The sequence below is a fragment of the Silene latifolia genome, chromosome Y (genome assembly GCF_048544455.1).
Source record: "Silene latifolia isolate original U9 population chromosome Y, ASM4854445v1, whole genome shotgun sequence".
Lineage (NCBI taxonomy): Eukaryota > Viridiplantae > Streptophyta > Magnoliopsida > Caryophyllales > Caryophyllaceae > Silene > Silene latifolia.
The window spans coordinates 395,311,766-395,321,562 of record NC_133538.1 but is presented as its reverse complement, the minus strand read 5'-3'; the positions used below and the strand labels follow the sequence as shown (position 1 = coordinate 395,321,562).

Genomic DNA, 9,797 nt, shown 5'->3' with positions numbered 1-9,797 from the left:
TGTCATGGGTTCATAGGGGAATCATGGGATATGATCATACAAACATGTTCTCAAATTATAAGCAAGCAATTATTGTTGTGATGGATTGAGTTGGGTTATATCTTACAATCCTAGGAAAGTTTGGGTCCCGGAGCCGAATCGATTAGATTGTACAACACCTACAAGTCGACTTAATCTTTCCTACTCAACACATGCATGGTCTAACAAGACTCGAGTTGGGTTATGTCTTACAAGTCAAGTTGAAAGGATAGAAGATGATAGTAAATGCAAGGATTCATAGGCTTAGCATTTCATCAAATATAACATGTGCATGTATTAAGATCAAAACAAGCAAGCAAATAAGATATGAAAGCATATTAATTTAAGCATGAATCATTCCCCATGTTGGTTTTCCCTAATCACCCATTAAACCCTAGCTAAGAGACTACTCACTCATTATCATATTGATCATGCTAGAAAGGTTGTCAATCATACTAACATAATGAAACATGATGAATAAATGAAAGTAATTAGCAATAATTAAAAAGGGATTAAGAGATTATACCTACTAATGATTCCAATAATAAAGCAAGAATAATAGAAGTACTTGAATCCTAGATTGAGAGGTTGTCAATCTCCCAATAATAACCCAAATAATCTTCAATTACCCAAAATAAAGTAAGAACAAGAGAGAGATTAAAGAACTAAAACTTGGATTAAAACTTGATTAAAGAGAGATTTGATTAATATTAACTACACTAATTATTGATAAGAAGAACATGCTCCTCTAGTTAGACTAATGGGGTATTTATAGTGAAAATTAGGGAGGATGCATTAGGGTTAACTAAGGGCTAAACTAGTAATTACACTTTTTAAGTTGAGCAAGGAGACTCCGGTATTCTCCGAGAGAAGGGCTTCTCTTATCGTGGCTTGAAGAATGAAAACGTCTTTGATCTTGAAATCCGTGCGGATGGGAGTCGGGACGGCCGGATCTGGGCTGAGGAATCCGAGCGGATCCTTGGGCAAGACGCTCGGATTGGCGAGGGGGAATCCGAGCGGATTCCTTTGCGGGACGCTCGGATTGGGCTTGGGCGGACGGACGGATTGTGTACAATCCGTTCGGATTGTCTGGCAGCATCTTTTCTTCTTCTTTTCTTCCCTTTTCTTCATGAATTCCTTGGGGATTTCCTTGGGGACTCAAGGATCCTTTTCTCAACATTGCTCTTCTACTATGCTATGTACAAAGGCCTTCTAGTCTTGTCTCTCCTTGATGCTTGGTCATTGAATATGATCAATTTAGCCTTGTTTTGCCATGAAAATGCAAGATTCTTACTCCTTTCCTACCAAGGGATCAAAATCTCAAAGAATATGCAAAACAAAGAACTAAAGATAAGAAATGACCCAAATAGGCACTAAAAAGCATGAAAACAATGGTAATTCGGGGGCTAAATATGCGCCAATTATGGTCACATCAAATATCCCCAAACCGAACCTTTGCTCGTCCCGAGTAAAGAGGTGACAAAGACTAGGACCAATACTAACCTAACCTAATAATAATAGCCGATATGAGACAATTAGCGGGTCTCACTCCGCCCCTTCAACTCACACCAAGACAACCATGAGGTAGGATGCCTTCTTGCAAGGCAAGGTGGGTCTTGCCAAAATGGCGACACATCCAAGCATTAAGCACACAAAATCAAGTAATGGATGCATCTACAAAAGAATAGCCACTTTCCTCATCTAAGTGGCGGAAATTATCTACAAGGGAAGCAATTCAAGGGTACACAATCCTTCATAGATGCAATTTGTTCAAACTACTAGGCCTAGAAGGATACCAATAAATCACCTCCAAAATGTGTCAAGCTAGGGTACCTTTGTCCTCAATCGTTAAATGCTTTTGTCAAGAGTAGACTCCCTATGGTGTTAGAAACACTGGAGGATCGCGGAATTCCCCCTCTTGCCTAGACAAGAAGAAGGGTCGTCCCCTCTCTACCATGCACAAAAATGGATATGATGGATAAAGGGATCGATAGATATTTGAGTTTCACTTTAGGAGTTTGCTTTGTTTTTTTTTTCCCCCCAATTTCATTGGCATTTGACATTTGAGAACACTTTCTTGCCATTTCTTTTGATTTTTGGCATTTCAATACTTGACAACTTTTTTTGCATTTCTTTTTGAACATTTTCAAAGTCACCCCAATTAGTAACGAGGGTGCCTTGTATTTGAAGCTTTAGGAGTTCTATTTTGCTCCTCTTTTCTTTTGATGCATTTTTGCAAACTTTCTTTCATTTTTCATTTCATTGGACTCAAATTGATTTCTTTTTGTGCCCATTCCCTTTGATGACAAAAATGTGGTAGAACATGGATGAATGATAGAAGTATGCATGGTTTCAAGGGTCACCTTGGAATAAACGGTAGCCAAGGAGTTATCACACCACAAGGTACTCTTGACTAGGCCTTAAACCATGGGTCAAAGGATACTAGCATGACACATCCTAGGGTGTTTTACAAGTATTCTAACAAGCAAAGTCTTAAGAATAAAAAGCATCTACTAGGGCCTATATACACTTGTCAAGCTTCCCAAGTAGACGGTTTCGCAAAATTTTCTAACATGCAACTATATGCTATGATGCAACTAACATATAAACATCCTAATGCAAATGATTCTACCAACTAATATGACATATAAACTAAATGCAAGTCCTAAGTTCACATTGTTTTACCGCATCAATCAAAATAAAGCCACATAGTCATTAACATAAAGAGGAAAAAGGAGATTGGAAAGATCATACCATGCGGTCTTCAATATCCTCATGTCTCGGATGTGGCGTAGTCAATCAAAGTGAACAAGGATAAACAAACACAATATATACAAGACAATATATACAAAGGAAATGAACTTGTTTTTGGTTTTTCAATTTTTAAATTTTTATGATTTTTGAAATTTTTCAATTTTTATGGTTTTTGAATAAAAGTTAAGTGTTAGAATTCCCATCCCCACACTAATATGGGCATTGTCCTCAATGGCCAAAATGATGGAAATTATGCAAAGATGATGCATGATTTCTATACTAAATGCAATTCTACACTAAGCTATACTACATGATGCATGGTTTTTGTTATGACGGAGAGGATAATTTAGATTACCTCCCGTTGTGTATGCATTAACTTCCCCAAACCGAATAAGACACTATTGCTAATGTCAAAGCATGGGTATAGTTCATGCACACACTATGCTATGCATGAAACTAGATTGTCATTTTGGATTTTCAAAAATGGGAACAATAAAGAACACCTCAATGGAACCGAGGTGTGAGTCCTTTGGTGTTGCTAGGACTAAACTAACAATGATCAAAATGAAATAAAATACAAAGAGATATAGACAAACCATGGGAGTGTAGGAGTCTCCAAGGCTAGTCTTCCATCATGCTATTATCATCACCACTTCCCTCATGAGAAGCGGTCACATTGCCACTTTCCTTGGCACTTTCTTCATCACTTTCTCCATCATCTTGCTCATCATTATCTTCACCATCTCTTTCTTCATCTCCACTTGCTTCTTCCTCAATATTATCATCAATTTCTTCACCATTTCCAACAACCTCATTGTCTTCCACCACGTCCCTTGATGCACCTGGAAATAAGGCTTCTCTATCCGCCCAACTAGGCAAAGGACAAGATGGATCAAGGAGTCCTTGCCTAGCTAGATGTAGGAGGGGAGGATATTGAGCCAAATATGCATTCTTCCGATCTTCATAAGCTTGCTTGTGCATGGCTTGCATAAGAAGAGTGACATAGTCTTTTCCAATTTCAACTCCTTGCGGTTTGAACTCTTCATACACAAAGGGGTAAGGTGGTATAACAATGGAAGAGGAGGGAGTTTCATGATCACCCTTTTGTTGTTGAATGATGTACTCGGCTTCTTCGGATAGGGGAAGTAAATAGTTGGTCCGGTGGACACTAAGACGGCAAATCTTTGCGGGTAAAGTGAATGATCGAGCCTCACTAGTAAGCCACCCATACTTGGTATCAAGGGGATTGCGAGCAACCCACTTAAACTTGTTAATCAAGATGGACATATCAATAAGATGGCCACCATCCTTAGCCTTGTACTTGCTATCCTTATTGAAATTAGGATCAAAGTGCTTGGCTAGGACCGTGACAAGGCCGCCATTAACAATAACGGTTTGACCCTTCTTCCCACTATCTACATGGAGCCATCTATCAACCAATAGCCTCAAAGAATTGTAAGGCTTGGTGTGAATTCTTCCAATATTCAAAGTTGATTCAAGGAGAATAAAATCGAGTCCCGTGAAATGATTGGTGTCTTTCCTAGCAATTATGGTATTTCCCACAACTTTGTGCCATATTCTTATGCCCGGATGATGGACCAAAAGAGCACGACAAGCATGAAAATCTTCAAATTTCTTCCCGGAGATTGCCTCCCAAAGAGGCTCGGGATCATACTTCCCATATTGCTTATAAAATTTATGTTCATCACTAAGACCCAAAAATTCACCCAATTCCGGAAAGGTAATGCGTCTACTAGTGTTAGCTAGACGAAACTCAATATTTTCCCTATTCTCAACTTTTGTCACTTTTAAAGAACTTAAGAATTCCAAGACAAGAGAGGGGTATGTTACTTCCTTCATTTCAAACAATTTCTTCAAACCCATGGCATTGAAAAAGACTCTTGTTTGTTCAAGAACACCCAACTTCTCTAAGGCATCTTGACATATGAATTTGGTGGATTGAATTTGTTTCATAGCAAACATGACAAATGTATTTCTATGGGTATCGGAAATGAAAGTTACCTCCGGAAAATGCAAGAGTTGATCGATTACCGGAGTAGAAGGTGATGCTTCCATAGGAATTTGTTGTTGTTGTTGCACTACCAAGTTTGGTGTTGATACCACCATTGCCAAAGCTTTCTTTGCTTGTAGAGCTTTTTGCCTTTGAGAGAGAGCCTTTGCTTTTGGTGCCTTTGTTGCCTTTGTTGCTCCCTTTGTTCTTGCCATTTGATGAACTAACCAAGTAAAGAGTCAAAAATCTTCAATTTGTAGAATGCCCAAATCGATTTGAAGGTGAAAGGCTTTGCCTTTATAGAAACAAAAATCGATTCAAAGGTTGAAGAATTTGTTCTTGGTTTTGATTGTTAATGAAGATGGAGTGATTGATTTGGTGTTTGAAAGATGGTTTGATTTGATTTTGGTGGATTTTGTTGAGGGTTTTTGTTTTTGAGATGGAGAGGATGAGGGTTTTGATGTTATGGGTAGTGTTTATGAATGAATGAATGAATGAATGAAGGTGGGGTGGGTATTTAAAGAATTCGACAATTTTAGGACGCAGGGACAATCCGTGCGGATTGGGCGCAATCCGTGCGGATTCTACAGCTTCAAAATTTTCAAAATCCCGCCTAGAGACGGGCGGATTCTGGGGAATCCGCTCGGATTCTGGGGAATCCGCTCGGATTCTTCTGAGATGGGACGGGCGGATTTCGTGCAGGACGGACGGATTTCAGTCCAGAGATTTTTCTTTGTTTTTCTTCAGCTTTGAGACGGGCGTCTTTTTCAAAAGACGGACGGATTCTGTGAGACGGGCGTCTTTCCAGAAATCCGCTCGGATTCTTTGACAGTCAAGAAATTTGCAATTTCAACACAGCCCAAGACGGGCGTCTTCTTAGCAGGACGCTCGGATCTTCTTGGACGGGCGGATTCTCGGGGAATCCGCTCGGATTGGTCCTTGTGTACACGGATTGATTCCATCCGTGCACAAACGCATTCCCTTATCATTCTTTCTTTCTTTCTTTCAAATCTTGTGTTCTTCATTGTGGGGGCACTACTAAGGCATGAATAGCCTAGGCAATTGCCATCCCCACACTAAGGTAAAGCACTACACATCAATTAAAATTATTAGTCCCTCCCTCACTTCTCTCTTATATGACAATTATTTTGATCAAAGTAAAAATAAATCCAAAAATGACAAAAATGCAATACAAAAATTGAAATGTAAGTTAGGGAGTTAGAAATATTTACAAGTGGTGGTTTAGGGAGGACTCCACCAAACTCTCATTCTTGATGAGATGTCAAGGGGGCATGTTCAAGGTGTTGTTGATGTTGCTCAACACCTTGAAGAAGTAATCAAAAGCTTGTTCATTGTTATGGTAGAGGTCCTCAATAGACCGTGGCCCTTGTTGTTGATCATGATCGATGGCATGCCCAATGTAGGGATTAAAGATCCCTTCAAATTCGTCGTCCCAAAGACCACAAACTTCATTGAGTTGATCATTGAAAATCTCTTGCTTAGATGGAGACAACTCTCCCAATTTCTTCTCTTGGCCAATGAGGCCATCATCTTCTTCCTTGGTTGATTTTGATGAGCTTTGCAAGCTCTCCTTGTCACAATTCACTTGCTCTTTGAATGGAGCATCTTCAACTTTCTTCCTCCATTGGAGTTCCGATTTCTTCCTTTCATCCTTCCGGCTATAATGATCAATCATAAAACATGGCTCATGCAAACGAGGAGCTCTCATGGTTTTGTCAAGATTAAAAGTTATGCTTTCATCTCCCACTTCTAGAGTGAGCTCTCCATGTTTCACATCAATCACCGCACCCGCGGTGTGTAGGAAAGGTCTTCCTAAGATGATTGGAATGTTGGAATCTTCCGCCATATCAACAATGACAAAGTCCACCGGGATGAAAAACTTCCCAATTCGCACGGGGACATCTTCCCATATCCCTAATGGTGTCTTCGTCGATCTATCGGCCATTTGAAGAGTGATATTGGTGCATTTAAGCTCTCCCATTCCCAACCTTTTACTCACCGAGTACGGCATGACACTCACACTAGCCCCTAGATCACATAAGGCTTTGTTGATCGTTGTGTCGCCAATGGTACACGGTATTGAGAAGCTTCCGGATCCTTTAACTTTGGAGGTGAACTCCCTTGAAGTATTGCACTACTCACCTTAGTGAAGGCGATAGTCTCAAGTTTCCGGATCGACTTCTTCTTTGTGAGGATATCTTTCATGTACTTTGCATAGGCCGGAACGTGATTGATTAATTCCGTGAAAGGAATTGAGACTTCTAAGTTCTTCACAATTTCCATGAACTTTCCAAGTTGATCATCAAATTTAGGCTTGGCTTGACGACTTGGAAAAGGAAGTCTAATCACAATGGGCTCCTTCTCTTTGGCTTTGTCTTCATTTTTCTTTGAACTTTCTTCCTTTGATGATTCCCCTTCTTTGGGGCTTTGCACCACAACTTCATTCTCACTAGCTCTCACAACTTCATCCTCAACTTGCTCCTTTGGTGCCTCATATCTTGTACCACTTCTCAAGTGAATGGCACTAACCGTTTCATGTCTAGGGGGATTACTTTGAGGTGGTAATTGCCCCTTTTGTCTTTGTGAGCTTGAAGATGCTAGTTGAGTCAATTGTGTTTCCAACATCTTGGTGTGAGCTAGAATGTTGTTGATGGTGGTGTCTTTTGCTTGGCTATCTTTTTGCATTTGGGTGAAAAATTCTTGTTGATTCTTTTGCATTTGGAGGACCGCTTTTTGGACATCAAAACCTTGGTCATTGTGGTGATTGTATGGATTTTGATTTTGGTAGCCTTGGTTTTGATTGTAAAAGGGTCTTTGATTTTGATTTCTCATGGGTGGTGGAGTGTATGTTGTTTGAGGGTTTTGAACATTTTGGCTTTTGTATGAGAGATTTGGATGGAACTTGGTGTTTTCATTGTAAAAATTTGAATAAGGGGTACCACTTTTATAAGCTTGGAAAGCATTAACTTGTTCGGTTGTTCCCCTACATTCACTTGAGTCATGACCCAAGGTTCCACAATTCTCACATATCCCGCTTGGGATTGATGAGGATGCCGTCATGGCATTGACATGATGCTTTGATGATTTTGAGTTTTCCTCAAGTCTAGCCATAGCTTGTTCAAACTTCAAGTTGATTGTGTCAATGTGAGCACTAAGTTGAGCACCCAATTGAGTAACGGTGTCCACTTCATACTTTCCTCCTCTAGTAGCCTTGCGAGGCCTACCATATTGTGAATTATGGACCGCCATTTCCTCAATCTTGTTCCATGTTTGATTGTCATCAACTTCGGTGAACATTCCATTTGATCCCATATTGAGAATGTTCCTTGAATCTTCATATAAACCATTCCAAAATTGTTGCACTAAAAACCATTCGCTAAGTCCATGGTGAGGACATGAGCGACAAATACCTTTGAACCGCTCCCAAGCTTCATACAAAGATTCTTCATCCCTTTGCTTAAAACCCGTAATTTGAGCTCTTAGCATATTGGTCTTTTCCGGTGGGTAGAATTTTTTGTAGAAAGTTAGAGCTAGCTTCTTCCAAGAATCTATTCCAAGGGTGGCCTTATCAAGGCCCTTCAACCATTGCTTTGCGGTGCCGATTAACGAAAAAGGAAATTAGACCCATCTTATTTGGTCTTGAGTCACGCCCGTTTGAGAGATAGCTTCACAATAATCGCAAAAGGTTTCCATATGAGAATGAGGGTCCTCACTAGGCATTCCCCCGAATTGGCTCCTCTCAACTAGTTGAATGAAGGCGGACTTGGCAATAAAATTTCCGGTAAGATGTTGTGGGGTAGGAGTACCATTTGGTAAATCCTCCTCGGTGGGTATAGAGTGTGACGAGAATTTAGGCATTGTAGGTGGATTTTGTGTGGTATTGTTTAATGGGTTTTCTTCTCCTTCTATTGCGAAAGGATTGACAAACTCACTAGTGGGTTGAACAACTTCACCAACACCTCCCAAATTCCTCCTAACAAGTCTCCTATTATTCGTCAAGGTTCTTTCGATTTCACGGTCAAAAGGTAACAAATCTCTTTGTAACCTTCTAGACATGCAAAATATCAAACAACTCGAAAACAATTAGAACAAACCTTGAGGAGTTTTACTTCCCAAGGTGAAAAAGACACAACTAAAAACAATAAAAGAAATCTTAAATCAATTAAACACCGTCCCCTAACAACGGCGCCATTTTTGATCGGGTCCATTTCGTGTTCACAATTAAGCATATGTGGTCGTTGGTCAATGGTCGATACAAAACACAATTTATACTTCACAAACAACTCTACAATTAGTAAAGAGGCAAGTAAAGGTCAGATCCCAAGGGACGGGTATTGAAATGAGAATTCTATTGTAACTAGTGGTGTCTAGGGGTGTCACAAATTGGGTTGATGTAGAAGGTTACTAAACTAAAATAGCAATAAAAATAAACTAGCAAGATGAATAAAATAAGAGGTGTAAACAATTGATTAAAGGCACTAGGGTGTCATGGGTTCATAGGGGAATCATGGGATATGATCATACAAACATGTTCTCAAATTATAAGCAAGCAATTATTGTTGTGATGGATTGAGTTGGGTTATATCTTACAATCCTAGGAAAGTTTGGGTCCCAGAGCCGAATCGATTAGATTGTACAACACCTACAAGTCGACTTAATCTTTCCTACTCAACACATGCATGGTCTAACAAGACTCGAGTTGGGTTATGTCTTACAAGTCAAGTTGAAAGGATAGAAGATGATAGTAAATGCAAGGATTCATAGGCTTAGCATTTCATCAAATATAACATGTGCATGTATTAAGATCAAAACAAGCAAGCAAATAAGATATGAAAGCATATTAATTTAAGCATGAATCATTCCCCATGTTGGTTTCCCCTAATCACCCATTAAACCCTAGCTAAGAGACTACTCACTCATTATCATATTGATCATGCTAGAAAGGTTGTCAATCATACTAACATAATGAAACATGATGAATAAATGAAAGTAA

General features: G+C 39.6%; 1 non-coding gene across 1 annotated transcript; it reads left to right on the top strand.

Moving 5' to 3' along the window:
* The first annotated feature begins 8,183 nt into the window (after window positions 1–8,183).
* On the top strand, window positions 8,184–8,290 carry LOC141636996 (small nucleolar RNA R71). Its single transcript, XR_012541561.1, has one exon. It is a non-coding gene; the product is annotated as a small nucleolar RNA R71 (small nucleolar RNA).
* Window positions 8,291–9,797: the final 1,507 nt, after the last annotated feature.